General features: G+C 38.1%; 1 protein-coding gene across 6 annotated transcripts in view; it reads right to left on the reverse strand.

Moving 5' to 3' along the window:
• The window catches only part of LOC101740314 (muscle calcium channel subunit alpha-1), a 75,412-nt gene extending 51,971 nt beyond the window's left edge, over window positions 1-23,441 (reverse strand). For 3 of the 6 annotated variants that reach the window (XR_002430166.3, XM_021346214.3, XM_021346213.3), the window contains exon 1: window positions 23,160-23,382. The gene's annotated coding sequence lies outside the window, so the exon portion shown is untranslated. Of the gene's footprint in view, window positions 1-23,159 lie in introns of all 6 variants that reach the window. The other 3 variants (XM_062676413.1, XM_012697895.4, XM_021346212.3) reach the window with 2 other exon arrangements.
• Window positions 23,442-24,337: the final 896 nt, after the last annotated feature.

Here is a 24,337-nt window from a genome sequence, read left to right on the forward strand (position 1 = left end):
CCACCTTGAGATATAAGTTCTAAGATCTCAGTATAGTTACAACGGCTGCCCTACCGTTCAAACCGAAACGCATTACTGCTTCACGACAGAAATAGGCAGGATAGTGGTACCTACCCGTGTGGACTCACAAGAGGTCCTACCACCAGTAAGTCATATATACGCGGATCTAATCGGTACATCGGTACATACACATTGTTAAAAAGGATTCCAATATAACCAGGTATCCAACCGAATATCCTTTGTAAACGCGTCCTCTATAATCAATATGGTCAAAAACTTAAATTAAATTCATTTTTTAATATACATATGCATGTACTTGGTTTTTATTTTAGCACCTAAAAACGTATCTTCTATAATCCCAAATACGTAAATTATCATTCCTTATTGACGGTTTCTGTATTCGCGGCATATTAACGGAGCATCTACCCAGCGAATAAAGAGCTTTTACTGTATACATTCCTGACATTTTAGCAAAAGAGCGAATCTTGCAACGTCAAGTAGACTGGACTCCTTTGAAAAATCGGTACCTCTCTCTCTGAGATTGGAAATCCAGCATAGACTCATTTCCCGATCTGGCCATTCTTAGACGTGAATCTTTAGGCCATAATCGAGATTCAGATACGAGATGGAAGTGTAAGAATTGCAGTGAAACGAAATTTACGGCAAAAATATACATACTCTAGCTTTTGCCCGCGACGTCGTCCGCGTGGAATAGTTACTTTGGCATATCTCTACATTTTACCCGCGACTTCATTTACGTAGAAAGTGAAAATACTTTTGAATCATAGGATGTTAAGGAGCTATTTAAGGTACAAAAATCTCGCTTTTTAACCGACTTCAAAAGAGGAGACTATCAATTCGACCACAATTTTTTATCTATGTATGTTCACCGATTTCTCGAGAATGCTTGAACCGATTCGGACCAAATTGGATCAGTAGTTCCTGAGATTAGCGCGTTCAAACAAACAAACAAACTCTTCAGATTTATAATATTAAGTACAGATATGTATATATCACTGGTGGTAGGACCTCTTGTGAGTCCGCACGGGTAGGTACCACTACCCCGCCTATTTCTGCCGTAAAGCAGTAATGCGTTTCGGTTTGAAGGGTGGGGTAGCCGTTTTAACTATACTGAGATCTTAGTACTTATATCTCAAGGTGGGTGGCGCATTTACATTGTAGATGTCTATGGGCTCCAGTGACCACTTAACACCAGGTGGACTGTGAGCTCATCCACCAATCTAAGCAATAAAAAAAAAGATAATATAGTTGCGGTGTCAAAAATCCCGCCTCAATGTTTGGACGATGGGCCGCGTCGCCGCGCCGTTTATCCAGAATTGGTTTACGGCTCGTAAAGCAAGAAGCTGAGGCAGTTCGTAAAATTGAGTTATAAAAACTCGTAAACGATTTGTTACAGATGGGTTTTTTTTATTGCCATTAACGTCAGATGAGCGTAGCCGGTTGTGAAGTGGCTACAGAACCACGTGATCGTTGCCAACCAAATTATCTCCTCCTCGCCACGTTTCCTCACTGCTGACGGTCGTGACCATCATATTTCGACAGGATTTTACTCCTTGTAATGTCCCTTCAGTGCCTCCAATCATTGGCCACATGAAGAACTTCGTTGTTACAAACCGAAAAATACGCTTAAGGATTATTCGAAGAAGGTCAGGTCTCGTTGTAAGCATGTTTTGTTATGAACCAATCACAGATTTCAGTCAGGTAATTGTCAGATGAATTAGCATAGTCACGTCACTAGATCGGGTACACTCGGCTGCTAATAAAATGAAAATAATTTCTTAAGAGAATAAATACTGGAATTGACATATCCAGTGACTTCAAAAACGGTAGAATTGAGTGTGGTTATTGGTAAAACATGGTAAATGCCACTGCTATTGGATAAATAATAACAGAACGAAGATAATGCCGAATTTTGTGTAGACACGATAAAATATACCTATATATAGCAATAGACATTGCAAAATACACATTTTTTTTATTTTAACTCTAGGGTATTGTAATCTTTCATAAGCACTTTTTTTAGTTATATTATGCTCGGTACGCGGCGAGTAAAACCAAAGAAGAGCACTTTGCCTGCACAAACTTAGATATATAAAACTATTTTTGAATAATAGAGTATGTTAAGGAGTTATTTAAGGTACCAAGCTCACGCTTTTTAACCGACTTCAAAACAGGAAGTTATCAATTCGACTGTAATTTTTTATCTATGTATGTTCACCGATTTCTCGAGAATGCTTGAACCGATTCTGATAATTCTTTTTTTTTTTGTGCGAATATGTAGACTTCCCGAATGGTCCTATAATCATCAAGATCTGATGATGGGATCCTGGAGAAATCCAGAAAAATCTATAATTGCCAAAGCCTATCTTGAAGTTATTTGGGTGTTTCAATGTTGTAATGAATAACGTAATGGTTGGATAGGGATTAATATAATCTTTATAAAAACACCTGCACAAATAATGCTTTATTTTAGAACGAATTTGGTTAGCATAAAAAACGTTATAGTGAGCCAACCTTTAAATATAGACTTATGCTGTTGCGGACTTTTTTTTTTAAACTTTTAAAGGGGAACAATTTTGTTTAACATTATTTTAGCGTAACTTTAACCGTTGCCGCAGCGCACGCAGCGGAACCTCTCAAAAGGGAAAAATACCTCGATTTTGAAACAATCTTTATCGGTGCTCCGCTTGCATTTGTCTTAGCGTGATATTATATAGCCTATAGCCTTCCTCAATTAATGAGCTATCTGACACTGAAAGCATTTTTCAAATCGGACCAGTAGTTCCTGAGATTAGCGCGTTCAAAAAAACAAACTCTTCAGCTTTATAATATTAACTAGCTGACCCGGCAAACATTGTTTTGCCTTAAATAAGATTTCTAGGGAATTTCTAGTGTAGAAAAAAAAACTAACTTATTGTAAGTGTGTAAGGATGTGGTAAATGAGTGAAAGAGGTATGTAGTGCTTTGAACGATGAGGGAATATATAATAAAAATAACAAAACCTCATTCAACCACATAATACCTCATTATAACAAAAAAAAATGTCCAAATAAATAAATAAAATGTTAGGGGTGGACAACCCTAATCACTTAGGGGTATGAAAAATAGATAGTAGCCGATTCTCAGGCTTACTGAATATGAATAAAAAATTTCATGAGAATCGGTCAAGCGGTTTCGGAGGAGTATGGGAACGAACATTGTGACACGAGAATTTTGTATATTAGATATAGATTACTCCTACTACTACGGTACTATAAAAACGAGCGGTTAAAATATTATGAAATTGAAAGCAATCATGAAAGTGTACACGCGATCTTAAGTTATTAGCTTCATTGAACGATGGAATTGCGATACTACACGGTCCTCTATTTCTTTTTATTGAACTAGATGGGTCAAAGATCCGAGCTCACTTTGTATTAATTGGTTGATACACAAAAGACCACCACTCCATAGTTAGGCAGGCGTTAATGATGTCTAGAAGCTACAATGGCTACAGAAAATATTGTAAAATGTGTATTAATTACATTATTGCTGGTGGTAGGATCTATTATGAGTCCGCGCGGGTAGGTACCACCACCCTGCCTGTTTCTGCCGTGAAGCAGTAATGCGTTTCGGTTTGAAGGGTGGGACAGCCGTTGTAACTATACTTGAGACCTTAGAACTTATATCTCAAGGTGGGTGACGCGTTTGCGTGATGTCTATGGGCTCCAGTAACCACTTAACACCAGGTGGACTGTGAGCTCGTCCACCCATCTAAGCAATAAAAAATTAATAAAAAAACTCTGTACGTATTTCTTAACGACTAAAATGGTGAACGAGCTCACAGACTACATAATGTTAAGTGTGTATCAAGCTGTTTTCGGAACTCGCTTTTTACTGGTGGGAGGATAGTGGTGATAGGTCTTGTGAGCCCGCACGAGTAACCATCCTATTACTGCCTTCTTTCTTGCCTGAAGCAGTAATGCGTTTCGATTTGAAGAGTGTTGTAGTCTTTGCACTGTATAACTGCGATCTCATAAAAACCACGCCTCAAGGTGATTATGTTGTTAATGTCTATGGGCTCCGGTATCTTAGAAATAAATAAAACCATACAGATCATAGCACAAATGCTGCTGTCCAGCTTGAAATATGAGGTCTACCTCTCAATTGAATAGTATTAAATAGTATGTCATGACGATTGGCGACCGTCCCGTCCTTCAGACAGAAATAGGCGGGCCGGAGATACAGTCCCGTGCGGAATCACAAAACGCTCAGCCACGAGTAATAATATGATTGTATTTCAAAAATCCCGGCGTTAATAACGCTGAATACATGGTACTTACTTGGTAATATACTCTTACTGGTGGTAGGACCTCTTGTGAGTCCGCGCGGGTAGGTACCACCACCGTGCCTATTTCTGCCGTGAAGCAGTAATGCGTTTCGGTTTGAAGGGCGGGGCAGCCGTTGTAACTATACTTGAGACTTTAGAACTGATACCTCAAGGTGGGTTGCACATTTACGTCGTAGATGTCTATGGGCACCAGTAACCGCTTAACACCAGGTGGGCTGCGAGCTCGTTCACCAATCTAAGCAATAATAAAAAAAAAAGAATAGTCGCTGGTTTCACTGATAAACGATATCCCGCGTCTAATAAAAGCCAAATTCTTCCGATACTACCGCGTAGACGCGATCTCCGAATAAAACATTTGATTGATCGTAAATCTTCCTTGTATTTAGGCTACGCGTTTTCATTCAGCGTCGGGAATATAATTTAGCGTTCGACGGATAACGCTAACAATACTCATTTCTTGCAAAAAAGCTATAACGCCTCCTAATCTAAAGGGTAGGCGAGAGCTTACATCTGTAACATCGATCTCATGTGTCAAGGTGGACAGATCAAGTAGGGCAGGCGATGTCTACGGGCTCCAAAAATTACTAAGCTATAAAATAAGTGGGCTACGAATTCGCCCAATCGTCTAGAGTAGTGATTCTCAACCACTGTTCCGCGGCACTTTTGTGTGCCGCCAAATTTCAAAAGTGTGCCGTCAAATTTTGCGAATATACCTATATAATAATGTTAATATTATTAAATTATATCATTGGAAAAGAAAAATATTTTAAACATGAATATATATTTAAATCCACAAAAAAAAATTATAGTATATTTTAGTTTATTTCGTATATTAAATTTTTTTGATAAACTATTTATGCAGTGTGTTGTAGTAAGTAAATAATTTTTCTTTTTTTTTTTTTGTGTGCCGCCAAATTTTGAAACCGTTAAATGCGCCGCAACAAAAAAAAGGTTGAGAATCACTGGTCTAGAGCAAAAACCGTTTATAGAAAATGCAGAAAATCGTTAACAATCAAATCCTTTGTTTAACGGTTAATTAATTAATACTAGAGGTCCCGTAGTAGTCGAAATTCGACTATAATTAATTGGAACTGTAAGTTTGTACACTATTATGATTGTATTTTATACTTCGATAATCACAAATTTCGCCAAGGCTACACTATAAAAAAATATTAATAAAGACATACAATATTTAATATATTCTCAATTTGACAACAGACGTCAAGAAGAAAAGTTTGACAATAAATAGTATGCATGCGTGTGTGCGTCAAATACATGGTATGTAGTGTGTGTAATGTTTTATTTATTGATTTAATGTATCTTTTGTGCATTATTTAAAAAAAATATTAGCATTGTGCACTTCTTCTCTATATTCTCTATAAGTATGGAAAATTTAATACGTCCTCCGTCCACGCAATTTTCATAAAAAGGGATACAAAGTTTTTGCTTCACGTATTAATATATAGATAGATAACGGTGCTTAATTTAGTTAATAGAAACTTTTAACACTGAATGTATTTGATATTATCTGGAACCGCTGCGTTCATTGACAGTGCGTTTCCAGAGGTCTTTTTTGCCACGTACCATCCGGCTTTGGAATGAGCTCCCCTCCACGGTGTTTCCCGAGCGCTATGACATGTCCTTCTTCAAACGAGACTTGCGGAGAGTATTAAGCGGTAGGCAGCGGCGGCCTCTGGCATTGCTGATGTCCATGGGCAACGGTAACCACACACCATCAGGTGGGCCGTGTGCTTGTCTGCCTACAAAAGCAATGAAAATAAAAACCATCAGTCAGCTCTACAAGAGCAACACATTGTATACTGTAGAATCATTTTTTCATTTCACAACGCCGATACAAACAATAACAGTGCATGTGGAAGCAAAACAACGAAAGCCACGTCATATGTTCTCTCGTAAACATATTTATGAGTTATTTTGATTGAACAAAATCACTTCAGACGGTAACGGAGCGCAGAGCCGGGCCATTAAAACCCGGAGTACCGGCCGACGAATGTATCATTATTAATGTATCATTAGTATTTTTTGTTCTTTAATTACAGGGTGTTCTAGGGTATTTTATATATAACGGCCGTCTGGTGTAGTGGTAAGTGACATGGCCACTACACAAGGGGGTCGCGGGTTCGAATCCCGCCAAGGGAAGATATTTGTATGATAAATATAAATGTCTTTTCCAGGGTTATGGATGTATATTAAATATATGTATGTGTATAATAAAAATATTACATTTATTTCCGTTATCTGGTACCTGTAACACAAGTTCTTTACGAACTTATCACGGGACCAGTTAACGTGGCGTGATTGTTAGTAAATATTTATTATTTATTTATTTTAACGAGGCTTTTTGTTTGTTTATGTTCTCAGAGAAATATTAACATACGCAGTGATTTACATATCCGATAATACCATGATAGGGTCCACAGTGCGTTGTGTCCGCTTTTAGTAATTACTGATGGTGGTGGTCGGGTCACCAGTGCCGGGCGGCACAATAAGCAATCCGTAATTGGACGGACAGTTTATTTCCAATCACAAGTATAACAATATTTAGAAGAAGGAGAAATTACGGAGAACAGAAGGCACAGATAAAGCAGTAGCAAGTTCAAACACAATAATAGAAAATAGACAAAAACAAATAGATAGAACAAAGCAAGAGAGTACGCGTAAGTCGACGAGTGACTCAGTCTTAGCGTGGCGTTGACCAAACCCGAATCAACCCCAAACGCTCTGAAAACACATACGCGAGGAGAACTAAACCTGGACTCTATATACAAAATGCCTGTTCGTGAGTACAGGAATATCGTATGATAGATCCGAACGGAATAAGAGGACATTCTGCCACCTCACATTTTTTTTTATTGCTTAGATGATCGGACGAGCTCACAGCCCATCTGGTGTTAAATGGTTATTGGAGCCCATAGACATCTACAACGTAAATGCGCCACGCACCTTGAGACATAAGTTCTAAGTTACAACGGCTGCCCCACCCTTCAAACCGAAACGCATTACTGCTTCACGGCTGAAATAGGCAGGGAGGTGGTACCTACCCGTGCGGACTCACAAGAGGTCTTACCACCACATAACCGGTCGCATAACCGACCCCACATAATGTGGGATACGGGCAAGAAGAACAAAAACTTAGACAGTCACGCCTTCTTTTTAGAAAGAAGAACCCTTATAAAATATGGGTTTTCGACTGATGTATCAAGGCCCACCTTGATACTTGAACTTTTCTGCTTATAAAAGCATAAAATTTTTATATAACATGTATTTTTTCAAATTATGTTGGTGTTCCGTACAAAATTGAATCGCGATTTGTAAGATTAGCTTGATTTATGATTCTGTTTATTCAACATTAGGTTTAAGCGCTTTGAAATGGAAATGCATTCATAGCTCTGCATTTTAAGTTTCTCGAATACTTGGGAATATAGAGAACCCCTTTCTTTTCGAGAGGCTTAATAGTCTAGCCTTATAGAGTTCTTTATAAATATAAATAGGTATACGTGAGAAAAGAGACATATACCTCATTATAAAATAAATATTTTTTTCGTTCCTTAAGAACGTAATCCTTTTAAATAAATATTACATATCCTATATGCTTGATTGAATCTCAAGCGATCGTATTTTTCATTATTCACGATTAACCTATCCTATAACTTCTTACAAATTATATAAAAATACAAGCTGACCCGCGCAGACTTCGTAGTGCCTCGATCGATAAATAAAAGATCTAAACTTTTGTATAAAATAAACATCAAAGTAAAAACAAAATAGTTATTTAGATTTAATTTGAACATTTTCATATTTATCTACCATTTAAACATTCTCTGGACTTCCACGAATAATTCAAGACCAAAATTAACCAAATCGGTCCAGCCGTTCTCGAGTTTTAGCGAGACTAACGAACAGCAATTGATTTATATATCCATAGATAGATAGATAAGAGATTCTCGTTGATAACAACACAAAAAAAATATTGTATGAAATTTTTAATCAAACATTCCATCCCAATAAAACCCACACACATTATGGAGAGATTATATTATATCAATAATTCGTTTTACGGATCACCAAAAACGCGAAGTAATCGAGAGATCGAAAGAAAGATCTGATTTATTTTTCTTCAGCCAACTATTAACTGAACTACATACACATTCACTATCGCGCATTGATCACACGCGCACCGGACACACCCACACACGTACACAAGAGCGTAATGTTAAAACAAAAAAACATTTGTATTTTTCGTTTCCCATAAGCAAACTATCTTTGTTTTGTTTTTGCTGACAGCCTTGAGAGGCTATATCAGCGTTGCCCTAGCATGTAGGTGAGCTCTCGGGGCTCAAACCGAAGGTGTTGCTAACACTGGCCCTAGCAATAGCCGTGCTTCGCAGATTTGTGGTGGGTTGAACGATCCACTGCTCTTGCTAGGGTTCGTGTTAGCAATATCGTCAGGTTTGAGCTCCGTGAGCTCGCCTACTAGTTAAGGTTACGCTGATATGGTCTCTCTAGACCAACAGCTTGGGTAGGAGAATTTTTTTAAGTTAGTACACGGTCCATCTTATATGAAAAACAATCTAAGGAATCCGCATATAATTGACTTTTTTTTTTATTGTTAGATGGATGGACGAGCTCACAGCCCACTTGGTGTTAAGTGGTTACTGGAGCCCATAGACATCTACAACGTAAATGCGCCACCCACCTTGAGATATAAGTTCTAAGGTCTCAAGTACGGTTACAACGGCTGCCCCATCCTTCAAACCGAAACGCATTACTGCTTCACGGTAGAAATAGACAGGGTGGTGGTACCCACCCGCGCGGACTCACAAGAGGTCCTACCACCAGTAATGACAGATTGGTGGTAGATTGAACGATGCACTGCTCTTGCTAGGGTTCGTGTTAGCAACATCGTGCAATCGAGCCTCGTGAGCTCGCCTACTAGTTAAGGTTACGCTGATATGGTCTCTCTAGACCAACAGCTTAGGTAAGAGAAAAAAAAATATCAGTTAGTACACGGTCCATCTAATACTGAACTATATGAAAAACTATCTGAGGAGTCCGCATATACTTGACTTTTTAGCTAGCTTTATTAATACCACAGTTGGATATATTAATCATCATTAGCCTATAGCAGTCCACTGCTGGACATAAGACTCTCCAGTTGCACGTCACTAACTTATATGATTAATAAGTTTAAAAAAATGCCCTTATGATTATTTTCTTATTGATTCCGAAATGCACATCTCGTCTTTTCGCATTAAAAGTGTACAATTTCCAAAAATATATGAAATTGAGTTAATATGCGGAATAATTTGGCATCACCAGTATCTTTCTCATAAATACTGTCCAAAGAGCGTAGTTTAGATTTAGTTTTTTTATTAATTTTTTAATATATATGTTTTTATACATATATATTTTAATTAATAATTTTATATTACTTTAAAAGACAGATAGTGTAACTGGTAAAAAATTAAAAAAATAATGTTGCAAAGATGATTAATATTAAAAATATCACATGTTAAACCTTTAAAACACTCTCCTGTAAAATTAGTAAGTTTTGAGATTATACAGTTTTAATGCGAGAAGACGATATATTACAATTACTAACTCTGTATAACAGACAATAATTAAGTTCTCAGTTTTCCGGCTATCGAATTAAGGAAGACGAAGCTTAGTTTATTTAATAAAAGCTTTTAACATTACACCCGGCGTAGTCTAGACGCAGCTACGGGGCGCCCTTCGTAAGGTGTTGGTTCCACTGTCAACGGGTCTGATAAATAAGGCACTGACATACTAATTTTCTTGGCAATTATGTATTTGTAAAAACATTATCTTACAAATCACAAAAGTGTCTATGGCAAACTAGATAACCTAAATAATAAACTAATTAGCCTTTAAAAAACGGATAGCATTAAACTTTTAAAAAATACCTCCCACCATTTTCCCTTTCTGGTATATAGGGTGGGATCGCCCTTCCCCAATAGAGACTTCGACTGCAAAGTGAGAGGCGAACTTCATATTATCCAACATCAACTTGGAGTTAGTAATAAGTCAGCAACCTTACCCATTATACACGTGTTTTCTTTTTCTCCACACATAGCATAACGTTAATAATATAATTAATAATAATAAAGTTTTCTCCGCATATAACATAACATTACTAACCTTGCGTTGAGAATAAATGTCGTTAAGCTATCTCAGAAATTACAATTGTAAAAGTTCAAATTCCAAATTAAACAATAATAGCACTAGACAATGTCTTTAGTATAAATTCCCTTTCCAAGATGGGTGGTGGCATTCCTGTTATAGGTGTTTATGGACTCTAGTAACCACTTAACACGAGGTGGGCTGTGAGGTCGTCCACCCATCTAAGTAATAAAAAAATAAAAACCAAAAAAATCCTTGAATCCAATTACGCATTTGTATACCCATAAACCAGCCAGGGATCCGTCAAACACACACACACACACACACACGCACGCACACACACACACACACACAAAACACACACACACACACACATGTTATCAAAATCGTTCCAATTAATATTAATTGAAATTCGAGAAGTAATCCTACAAATTTTCCGCTTCCCGCCGCATCTTATGAACCCGCCCGCACTGAAACCCCGTCTCGTATCTGATATGTAAATGTCCACATGTCGCCTCGATAACATTATTTCGCTCTCGGGACATATACGCGGTGACATCATAGGGATCCTTTGTCTAGCTGGGGCGCTTTTGTTTGTAACATAAAGGTCGTCGACATTATGAAGTTTTATTAAACAAATTAAAAACAATGGCCACGTTTCAACAAACTAAGGAGCCCATAGACATCAACAACGTAAACGCCACCACATACCTTGAGACATGAGTTTTAAATCTCAGTTTTTCAGTACGCCGAATACCTCATCCTTCAAACCGAAACGCATTACTGCTTCACACCAGAAATAGAAAGGGTGGTAGTAGGTTACCACCACGGTAGTCACAAGACGCCCAACCACCAGTAATTACGCAAATTATATTGTTTTGCGGTTTTGCTTTTAATTACACAATGCCATTCCTTCATTTGAAGAGAACCTTTAGCAGTAGATGGGGACTTCGTTACGCAATTAGCATTGGTGATGTCCATAACAACGATCACTATTTACCACAAGGTGGTCGCTTGTATGCCTACAAAGGCAACAAAAAATAACATTTAATGAAAGATTAAAAATGGATTTATACCGTGCCTTCTTGTCTGAGATAACACAAAACCTCTACAAGTACTTCAGCCCACTGAGTTTCTCGGCGGATCTTCTCAGTGGGTCGCGTTTCCGATCCGGTGGTAGATTCCGCGAAGCACTGTTCTTGCTAGGGCCAGTGTTAGCAACACTCCGGTTTGAGCCTCGTCAGCTCACCTACTCGTTAGGGCGAAGCTGATTTAGCCTCTCAAGGCTATCAGCATAGGCACGAAAAAAAAAAGTACTAAGTTAGCCGTGCATCAGTCTACCCGTCTCCATGCTTATTTCTATCATCGTATCTCAACCCAATGCAAATAACATTTCGACCCAAAATCCTATTGTAGGAGCTGTAAACTCGCTTAAAAGTCGAAGCCAGGTCATGAATCTGCGAGCTCTTGACTAAAGGGATCGTTGGACTACGCAATTTCTCAATGAGGGTATGTATCTGTTGTGCTACAACGCTGACGATGCAGATGCATATTAAATACATTTATAGCACGAAGTATGCACAGTGCAAACGTGACGCAGTAAGTCAAATGAAACGACTAGCGAAACGTGTCTAACGTAAATTGCATGATGTTTTTTCTGGAACTCCGTGGAAAAAAATTCATTCCTGACATTTACGTGTACAATGAAGAAGATAAATCAAACCCGACCGAGACGTCGTCTAGTGATGCTTAGTCATACTTGTAGCTATTGAAGTTTATTTTTATCCATTTCAACACATTAGGCCAAATAAAAAGCAGTTGCGGACCGCGACTTGCTACTCGCGTATTCCTTTTACTGGTGGTAGGACCTCTTGTGAGTCCGCATGGATAGATACTACCACCCTGCCTATTTCTGCCTAAAAGCAGTAATGCATTTCGTTTTGCAGGGTGAGGCAGCCGTTGTAACTATTCTGAGACCTTAGAACTCATATCTCAAGGTGGGTGGCGGCATTTACGTTGTAGATGTCTATGGGCTCCGGCAACCACTGAACACCAGGTGGGCTGTGAGCTAGTCCACCCATCTAAACAATAAAAAAAATTTTAAAATCAAAGGTCCTCGAATTTAAGCCACTGACACTGATTTGAGCAGCACACTCCAACATTGGAGCAACTATTTTTACCCCTATGGTATGAAAGCATCTTTTTCATCTACCTACATATCGGCTAGTAATCTCAACAGCCTATTCTGTCTTAGCCTTCGTTGGCAGGGAAGCTTACAAGTCTCAGCCTGACAGAATTTACTAACATCTGCCTTATCAACAGCAGTTCTTCGCTGAATCAGGTCGGAATAACAAAACCACTGAGAATACCCGGCAAGAGACTCCGTGGTTTTTGTATGTAGAACAGTATGCTACCAATTTATGGCTGCTAAAGAGGTCTATTATGGATCTAATTAAACTAAGGCAAGCATAATACGCTCATTAGCATCGTTAATATAAAATATAATACGTGACTCGCGTCAAAAATAACATCTACTTACAAATTACGGTCTTAAACCAGCGATTTATAATCGATAAGCACGGTTTAGATAATAATTATAATTTATCAAAACCTTTACGGCTTAGTCTTGTGTTTTTTAGACGTTTTGAATACAGTTTTCGTGGTCACATATGTCCGGTGGTAGATTCTGCGCAGCACTACTCTTGCTAAGGCCAGTGTTAGAAAATTCTCTCAGGTTGAGCCCGTGACCTCACCTACCCGTCCGGACGTAGCTGGAATAGCCTCTTAGGCTGTTAGTGAATAGAGAAGAAGAATTAAAAACCGACGACTAAGGTGTGTTCCTTTAACAATTGAAATAATAATACAACTTAATTTTTAATCATGTCTTTGATTTGCCAAAACCGAAAAAATGCCATATTGCACATCAATATCTTGTTTTTTAGTTTTAGGATACCAATGACGCTATTTTTTTTATAGCAATCATTCTAACAGCTAATAAAGCAGTGTTTGTATAATCAATAATCCCGAAACGAAATTATATAAACTAGAGGTCCCGCAGTAGTCGAAATTCGACTATAATTAATTGGAATTGTAAGTTTATACACTATTATGATTGTATTTTATACTTCTATAATCACAAATTTCGCCAAGACTACACTATAAAAAATATTAACAAAGACAAACAATATTTAATCTATTCTCAATTTGACAACGGACGCCAAGAACAAAAGTTTGTCAATAAATAGTATGCATACGTGTGTGCGTCAAATACATGGTATGTAATGTGTGTAATGTTTTCTTTATTGATTTAATGTATTTTTTTTTTGCATTATCTTTAAAAAATATTAGCATTGTGCACTTCTTCTCAATATTATTCTCTATAATTGTGAAAAATTTTATACTCCTCCGTCCGCGCAATTTTCGTAAAAAGGGATACAAAGTTTTTGCTTCACGTATTAATATATAGATAACAGAAAGTTAAACATCGACAAGCAACTTGAACTATGGCCGATTAACGTGACCCGGTTAGCTTAAACTATTTAGAGTTAAACCACGGATCTGCTCTATTTATAGAACTGTCCGGTACAAGTTGTTTACGTTCGAAGCTTCCTTAATGATACGAGCTTTCGTGTACAGCTTTTTCGGAGCTTTGTTATTACAAAAAAAAATACGTGCTCATATAGTTTTTCAATTCTTATATATGGTCCTAAATGCCTTCGATACCTTTAAGAGCAGATGAGCATTCGGCCCCCTGTTGGTGAGTGGTAATCGCCAAAGTGGCTGCTTAGCACTACGGTCTCGTTTCTCGATTTAAAAAAGAACAACAAGGTCTTACTGGTGGTAGGATCTCTTGTGAGGCAAACCTGACGGTAAAGCTGACGGCAAAGCCGATGTCCAAGTGTTACAATGACCACTTTCCGTTGAAACGTAGGCCCTGAGCTTTAAAGATAATTAGGATTTGACATTTCCAATCGCCCCTTTCATGAACTTTTGCGTCCTCTTGTGAACTTTTTTTTTATTGCCCTTGTAGGCAGACGAGGATACAGCCTACCTGATGGTGAGTGGTTACCGTCGCCCATGGACATCAGCAATCCCAGGAGCAGAGCCAAGCCGCTGCCTACCGCTTAATACTCTCCACAAGCCTCGTTTGAAGAAGGACATGTCATAGCGCTCGGGAAACACCGTGGAGGGGAGCTCAATCCAAAGCCGGATGGTACGTGGCAAAAAATACCTCTGGAAACGCACTGTCGATGAACGCAGCGGAGAAAATATGGATGAACTCTGCTCCGATGGCGGGAGGTGCGATGATAAAAAGGAGATGAGGGGATCGAACATTACGGTATACTTTAACGCCTGCCCACCAATTTGGATTAAAGTCACGAAGATCCGCCCGCTATCGTCTATTATCTAATCAGCTGATCCCATGCCGGTGGCTAATCAATAGCTTATCTAAGCCGCTGAACTGACACGTTAAATTCACGCTTCAATAGTTTTAATATTGTGGACTTTTATCGCTCAGTCGAAGGCTTCGGTTACGCGGTACGAATTTTTAAATTATTTATCGCGGCGTAAATTGTTACGATATATCGGATATTGTAAATATTATTAACAAAACAAACGCGACATGTTAATTTATGAATCCTTTTTTTTTTTCAGAAACAAAAATTAAATTACCGACAGTAATTAGAAGAAAGAATAAAAAAGTCAAAGATAAATAAATAAAACATTTCAGTCTTTTTAGAATAAAATATTTAACTAAAATGAAGTATAAATTTTGATTTTTAAATAAAAAGAAAACTGTTTATCAATAATATCCCAATGATTATTTACGTGAAAAAAAATTTTTTTAATAAGGTGTCTAATTGGTGAATTCAAAGAATTCTACGGCAAGTATGAAAGCTCAACATCATTAAAACTTTTGGGATTTTTAAGGGCAAGGTTATTTAAGTATTTTAATCTCATGAATTACAAGGCATTCAGTGGACGTCAGAGCCACATGTAGCTTAACACAAATTCACCCACATATACATAATAATATAATCCTATGGTATGAGTTAGTGCTATTCTCAACAACCGTCTTTCAATTTTAATTATTTACCGTGACTAATTATTACATATCTAATCGTAGATTTTTTTAACACGTTGACTGCTTTGTAGGTCACCGGTGCCCTACGTGGCTTGTATGTATCTTATCTGCGTAGCGAATTTTGTTTAACATAATTTTAATCGATTTCAAAACGGTCTAATAGCTTAAAAATTTGCATAGACATCAAATGTAACCATAAAGATGAAAAATGTTTTTTTTTTGTTATCCTATTTAGGAAACTAAACCAAACTGCCACTCGCGCCTATGACGCGTGTTTCTGAACGTTTTTATTTTCATTTCAAATCGGACTCACCGTGCTTAACCTTGTAACGAAATTTTAATCTCAAATGATTCTGCGTGCTCAATTTTTAAACGACTCATTTCTTTTTTAATTTAAACAAAATGATATTCGATTCGCTAATTTTCTTTATTTTCATACCGTTACTGTTTATTGTACATTCTGACGTCATAGCTCATTACGCGAAGAATGCGTTAGGAAGTGTTCTGTCGATATTCCGAGTGTGTTTGTTTAAATAGAATACAGTTAGAAAGGTTAAATGTAGTGTTTCGGGCTCCAGAGAGAGACGAAACCTCTTTGTAGAGCGGCGTCTCTTTCGCACAACCCAAAATCCCGTTACTAAGGTTTGGGTGGTCGTACTCTTTCTAGAACGATTTTCAAAAATGAGACATGATATTAAATCAGATGACGCGCAAGATTCGCGGTGATCACATCACGCAATGGCACGAGTTTTTCATTTATTAAATGAGTGGATGAGCTCACGGCCCAAAAAGTGAAAGAAGTGTGGCGGTAGTCATTATAGAACAGAAAATATTTGGTAAATGCATAAATCTCGCTAGAGACATTTTTAAGATAAGCTTGCATATATAGAAGTTCCGAACAACGGCATTTGGCCGATCATCGTTCTCGTCGAACCCGTCGCTTACGACGAAGGGCTCGACAAGTAAATTAACCCACAGACACAGCCCACTGAGTTTCTCGCCTGATCTTCTCGGTGGGTCGCGTTTCCGATTCGGTGGTAGACTCTGCGAACCACTGCTCTTGCTAGGGTTAGTGTTAGCAAATTCGTTTCGGTTGAACCCGGATCGGAATCGCGACCCACTGAGAAGTTCCGGTAAGAAAACTCAGTGGGTTGTGTCTATGGGCTGGTTCGCTTTTTGAACTCTTCGTCGTAATCATAAATTGACGAGTTCGACGAGAACGGTGACCATTGTTAACACTGTACCATACACAACGTTACCGTAAATGTCCAATACCTGCCTCTTTTTTTTGAGAAAATCAATGTCACCCTAAATATTTGGTCATCGAGCTGTTTTTAAGAAGATATTATGATATGTTACCGTAAATAAATAAATAATAAATAAATAATAAATAAATAAATATTTACTAACAATCACGCCAAGTTAACTGGTCCCGTGATAAGTTCGTAAAGAACTTGTGTTACAAGTACCAGATAACGGAAATAAATGTGAGATTTTTATTATACACATACATATATTTAATAGACATCCATAACCCTGGAAAAGACATTTATATTTATCATACAAATATCTTCCCTTGGCGGGATTCGAAACCGCGACCCCCTTGTGTAGTGACCGTGTCACTTACCACTTAAACCAGACGGCCGTAAATGTTCGATCACTGAGCTTTACGTGACAAGATCGATATTACCGTAAATGTTCGAAATGTTTTTGAAGTCGTCGTGGCCGAAAGGATAAGACGTCCGGTGCATTCGTGTTGAAGCGATGCAACGGTGTTCGAATCCCGCTGGCGGGTACCAATTTTTCTAATAAAATACGTACTCAACAAATGTTCACGATTGACTTCCACGGTGAAGGAATAACATCGTGTAATAAAAATCAAACCCGCAAAATTATAATTTGCGTAATTACTGGTGGTAGGACCACTTGTGAGTCCGCGCGGATAGGTACCACCGACCCGCCTATTTCTGACGTGAAGCAGTAATGCGTTTCGGTTTGAAGGGTGGGGCAGCCGTTGTAACTATACTGAGACTTTAGAACTTGTATCTCAAGGTGGGTGGCCCGTCTACGTTATAGATGTCTATGGGCTCCGGTAACCAATTAACACCAGGTGGGCTGTGAGCTCGTCCACCCATCTAAGCAATAAAAAAAGAACACTAAGCTTTGTGTCAAAATCAGATTTTTCGTAAATCTTCGACCGTCGAGCTTTTTGTAACAATAACCATGTTACTGCAAATGTTCGGTAACTGAACTTTTTTTGAAACAGCGTTACCATAAATATTCGATCCCTGAGCTTTTTTGCCATAATAAGTGTTACCATAAATCCCCGATCACCGAGCTTTATGTGAGACAAGGCCGATATTTCCGTAAATGTTCGATTACTAAGCTTTTTGTGTCAAAATCAGCGTTACCATAAATCTTCGATCACTGAGCTTTTTGTGACAAAATCAGTGTGTTGCGACGATTTAATTGTACAATGTTCTAATTATGACGAACTAGGTCATTAGGGTAGCGACCTCCACGACTCTACGCTCTACGCTCTACATTGACCATTCAGAGCTGCCCTGAATAACCAAAATGTATTTCCTTTTGTTATTAGTATCCGATATAGAATGTTTCAATATTCTCCATGATTTTGACGTGACGTAAACATTATTTAAAACTAGCTGACCCGGCATACTTCGTAGTGCCTCAATCGATAAATCAAATACCTAAACTTTTTTATAAAATAAATTTAAAACAAACAATAGAAATCCGTCCGACGGGGGCCACATCAAAGGGAAAACAAAATTGCTATTTTTATTTAATTCCGAGCATTTTCATATTTATTCACCTCTTAAACCTTCTCCGGACTTCTACAAATAAATCAAGATCAAAATTAGCCAAATCGCTCCAGCCGTTCTCCAGTTTTAGCGAGACTAACGAACAGCCATTCATTTTTATATATATAGATACTTTGACGGTTTGATGTCGCATTTCTTTTTGTCGTTATATTATTTCAGAGGCTTCGAATACTTCAGTTTTCCTGGTCACTGACAATTTAATCTTCATTTTAGTTCTAATTGGGTTTTAATACAGTAATAAATAAATATTTACTATCAATCACGCTACGTTAACTGGTCCCGTGATAAGTTCGTAAAGAGCTTGTGTTAGAGGTACCAGATAACGGAAATAAATGTAAGATTTTTATTATACACATACATATATTTAATATACATCCATAACCCTGGAAAAGACATTTATATTTATCATACAAATATCTCCCCTTGGCGGGATTCGAACCCGCGACCCCCTTGTGTAGTGACAGTCTATGTGTTTTGTTATTAATGACCTTTTGATCTCAAACAGCGAATGTCGCACATCCATCCATAGCATCAAATGTTTTTATTATTATTTATTTTTTGCTTAGATAGGTGGACACACTCACGGCCCACCTAATGTTAACTGGTTACTGGAGCCCATAGACATCTACAACGTAAATGCCGCCACCCACCTGGAGACATGAGTTGTAAGGTCTCACTTTTAACAGCACGACTGCCCCGCCCATCACACCGAAACGCATTACTGCTTCACGGCAGAAATAGACAGGACGGTAGTACCTACCCGTGCGGACTCACAACACGTCCTACCACCAACAATATTGTATTATAGATACGAACTATGATACACAGTTAACCCTGTGTTAACACGGTATTTAACAACACGGTTCCACTTTAACACGAAAAGAAAAATTTCCCAAAACCCTCTTTTGAACACGATACTTCTTCTACAACACGATAACGAGATTGTTGTTTATAATTATATAAAAAATTACACTATGCATTACGAAACACACAATATTTGGGAATAACCGAAATTTTACTGCTTTTTTTCCCTTCCAATGCTAAGATAGCCTTGAGAGGCTATTCAGCTATATCAGCTTCTCCTTGACGTGTAGGTGAGCTCACGGGGCTCAAACCGGGAGTGGTGCTAACACTGGCCTTAGCAAGAGCTTCGCAGAATCTACCATCGGATCGGAAACGCGACCCATTGTGAAGATCCGGCGAAAAACTCAGTGGGCTGTGGGTTAATTCACTCGTCGAGCCCTTGCGAGGACGGTGACCGGTGCTTGTGGTACCCAAAAGCACCGTTAATGGATCGGAAGGGTCCGTAATGACGTGTATTTTATTGCTTATCTTTTATCTATAATATTTGAAAAAAAATACAGGCATAGTTGAGATGTTTCATTCAGAAAAAATACTCTCATTTTTGCAATGGCTTCTAGTCTCACATACAACACGGTTTGGCACAACACGGAACTTTGTAGGAACGTATCCACCGTGTAATAGAAAGGGGTACTACAAATAAACATTGTACTGGTACATTGTACTGATGGTAGGACCTCTTGTGAGTCCGCGCGGGTAGGTACCACCGCCCTGCCTATTTCTGCCGTGAAGCAGTAATGCGTTTCGGTTTGAAGGGTGGGGCAGCCGTTGTAACTATACTGAGATCTTAGAACTTATATCTCAAGGTGGGTGGCGCATTTACGTTGTAGATGTCCATGGGCTCCAGTAACCACTTAACATCAGGTGGGCTGTGAGCTCGTCCACCCATCTAAGCAATAAAAAAAACATTCAACTAATGACATTCCCATAACATTATGTCTGATAGCATTGATTTACAGAATACGGAAACCTAAAGTACAAAACAAACTTAATACTCAATATTGCTTGGGCGATTCTCATAAACAACTCGAGATAAAATCGAACAACGAATCACCACGACTTCTATTATCATTTTTAGTTCACTAGTAAGAGAAAACAAAAAAAAACCACACAATATAAGTATATTTTTAACGGCCGTCTGGTGTAGTGGTAAGTGACATGGTCACTACACAAGGGGGTCGCGGGTTCGAATCCCGCCAAGGGAAGATATTTGTATGATAAATATAAATGTCTTTTCCAGGGTTATGGATGTATATTAAATTTATGTATGTGTATAATAAAAATCTTACATTTATTTCCGTTATCTGGTACCTGTAACACAAGTTCTTTACGAACTTATCACGGGACCAGTTAACGTTGCGTGATTGTTAGTAAACAATTGATTGCACCTATAATTGAGGTGACATCTGCCATGAACTTTTGTCAATTTGTCAATGTTTTGTATTGATGATCACTTTGTTGGTGCAACTTAATAAATAAATAAATAAATAAATAAATATTTATATTTGTATATATTTAAAAAAAAATAAAAAGAAAAAAGAAAAATATATGCCACACAGACCGTAGACTACAAAGACTTTCCCGTCCGAAAGAACACTCTTTCGCGACCCGCGTGCTTACAATAATACGAAAACAAAAACATACATCTTCAAAGGATTTTGAAGAGAGATATCTGTTTGTACATGCGATTAATAATATGAAAATAAACATATTAAAATTTATAACAAACAAAAAACAGCTGTCGAACGTGTGCATTCTTTGTAAGCTTTGTAATAATTTAGATATTGGTGTTTTTTTGTCTTAATTGAACCACCGCGTTCACACTACTAACGTTCACACGTTCTAAGCAAAAAAAAGTGTGTGTGTCCGCTCCGACGCACGACTGGAGTTTACTGGATATAAAAAATTAAACGAAACAATACGAGAAATAGTTCTATATTACGACAACACGATACACTACAGATTATTAACAAATTAACGAGACACAAAACAAACGACTAACAAATATATGAAAATACAATAATGAGAGAAACGCGCGATCAGTACGAGGCTTTGTGGCGGACTGCCGGCGCAGCAGCCCGGCGTCACCTGCGATAACGCATTTCGTGTGACATGCGCAATCAGGCGCATAACGCATTTCGTGTGACATGCTAGTACGATTTTGGTCCCCATAATTTTCATACCCCGGGCCTATATATGTAAATCGATTCTAAAGGAGTAAACTCCAATAAACTCCAATAAACTCCAAAAAAACACTTATATTTTAGCGCGATTTATATGTTTTTCGTAAGTTTTCCTATCCAACTTACTGTTGGTTTTCCATTTCCTTATTATGAGGCGAAATGTGAGACCACCCGGGTAAATAATACACGCCGGTTCGGAAGACGGGGCAGCCGTTGTACTGTAAAAGCTGAGACCTAGAAGTCAAGTCTCAAGGTTGGTGGGAGCATTTACATGGTTGATGTCTGTGGGCTCCGGTGACCACTTAACACCACGCTGTCCTTGAGCTTATCAATAAACAGAGGGGACACTCGTCCACTCATATAAACAATAAACCGAGGGACATACAAATTGACTTAGATAAAAGTTAAGAAAAGCCCTTTTCTTTTTGTTCAATTATGAAATCTACTGATCCTTTAATATTTTGTAAAAATTGATGCACACACATATTCAGAAAGCAACAACTGCATTACGAATCTGCCGTGAAGTCGTTTTGTAAGCTCATATGGCGATCTACTTGAATTCAAAAAGCTTTATGATTTTCATTTTCATTTTTATAGACATATAATGAATAATAATAATAATGTTTTTTTTATTGCTTAGATGGGTGGACGAGCTCACAGCCCACCTAGTGTTAAGTGGTTATTGGAGCCCATTGACATCTACAACGTAAATGCGCCACCCACCTTGAGATATAAGTTCTAAGATCTCAAGTATAATTTCAACGGCTGCCCCACCCTTCAAACCGAAACGCATTACTGCTTCACGGCAGAAATAGGCAGGGTGGTGGACTCACAAGAGGTCCTACCACCAGTAGTAATACCGCGTTGTATCCATTTTACCACCGCACCAGCACCCACGACCATCCTTGCAACGTACCACCCGGCTCCGACAACCCTGACATATCTGATGTCTGTGTCCAATCTTTACGAGGAGTGTCATGTGCTATAGATATCACAACGTAGTGGTATCACCCAGCTTCACTGAGGTCAAATTCAGTTCCTCAATATAATTTTACTGTTAGAACGCCTGCCTTATCCTTCGAACGGTAACGCATGACTTAGAGACCGAAATAGGCGAGTTACTGGTACACATCCAAACACAGCTCAATTTTTTTATTATAATAATTAGAGTAGTAAAATTATCATTATATTGTTGATATTTATAAATAGTATATTATTTTTACAGTCCATAGTACATGGTGGTTAATTTCTTTTCTATACTAATATTATAAAGAGGAAAGATTTGTTTGTTTGTTTGTTTCGAATAGGCTCCGAAACTACTGAACCGATTTGAAAAATTATTTTTCCATTAGAAGCCGACATTGTCCCTGATTAACATAGGCTATTTTTTTAATTCTTTTTTTATTTTTTATTTTTTGGTTTCATGTGTGTTTTAACGTTTCCGAAGCGAAGCGAGGGCGGGTCGCTAGTCTGTAATAATTGTTATTCACCTGAAGAGATTGCTATTAGCGATAAGATCGCCTATTGTAAATTTGTGTTTATAGTTTTGTATTAAGGTTTATTTTACATTGTATACGATAAAGCTTAATCTACCATGCAACTCTAATCTCTAAAATGTAACGCCCGAAAAATTATTGTAATACAAAACTAATAAAAGTCATAAATAAGCTCACCTCTATTTTTCCGCTAACGTTCGAATAAAAACAACTTTTCCATTTTCATCACAGAAGCACACGCGATACCGCGAGCTTTACGTGTGCAAACGCGCATATGTTTATCGGATCGATGGCATAGCGCGTTATATTATTTTGGAGGCACTTCGCGATACATTTCACGTAAATATTGAGGGTTGCTACGACGGATTACGTTCCGGACACGACGATCGCGGAACAACAGTTGACTAGTATGCAGAATTAGGTTAGGAACAGATTCGCGCGCATGCGCGGTAGATGGACCGGCAAAGAGTATGAATTAACAGATCCGTGTCATCGCCGGTTCCAATCCGCGGTCGGGTGAGGGTCGGTATGATTTCTGATTTTATATTAATTAGCATTTTTTTTAATAGAGGTTTTGTTTTCTGTACATAGTTTTCCGAGAGCTTCCTCACAACATACGCTTATGTATATTTTGTTTTCGGATTCATCTTTTCATTATTTTTTTATTTTTTATTTCTATTGTAGTTCATACCACGTTTTAAGTTTATGCACACGTAACCAGTCTTAAATTCCCCAATAAACCAAAGGAGAACGAGGGTGACTGAAAATCAACGCCATCCACTTTGAAGAGTATCAGCTGAGCCATCTCCATTCGCCTATATTTTTTATATCTAATTCTGCGTGAGAGGCAATAAATGATTTATTATATTATAATAATATAATCTAATGGTGGTAATGGTAATCTTGTGGTAATAATTGGTGGTGGTGGCGGTGTAGTCTTTGCACTGTATAACTGCGATCTCATAAAAACCACGCCTCAAGGTGATTATGTTGTTAATGTCTATGGGCTCCGGTATCTTAGAAATAAATAAAACCATATAGAGATCACAGCACAAATGCTACTGTCCTGCTTGAAATATGAGGTCTACCTCTCAATTGAATAGTATCAAATAGTATGTCATGACGATTGGCGACCGTCCCGTCCTTCAGACAGAAATAGGCGGGCCGGAGATACAGTCCCGTGCGGAATCACAAAACGCTCAGCCACGAGTAATAATATGATTGTATTTCAAAAATCCCGGCGATAATAACGCTGAATACTCGGTACTTACTTGGTAATTTACTCTTACTGGTGGTAGGACCTCTTGTGAGTCCGCACGCGTTGGTACCACCACCCCGCCTGTTTCTGCCGTGAA

This window comes from Bombyx mori, chromosome 27, assembly GCF_030269925.1.
Source record: "Bombyx mori chromosome 27, ASM3026992v2".
NCBI classification, from domain to species: domain Eukaryota; kingdom Metazoa; phylum Arthropoda; class Insecta; order Lepidoptera; family Bombycidae; genus Bombyx; species Bombyx mori.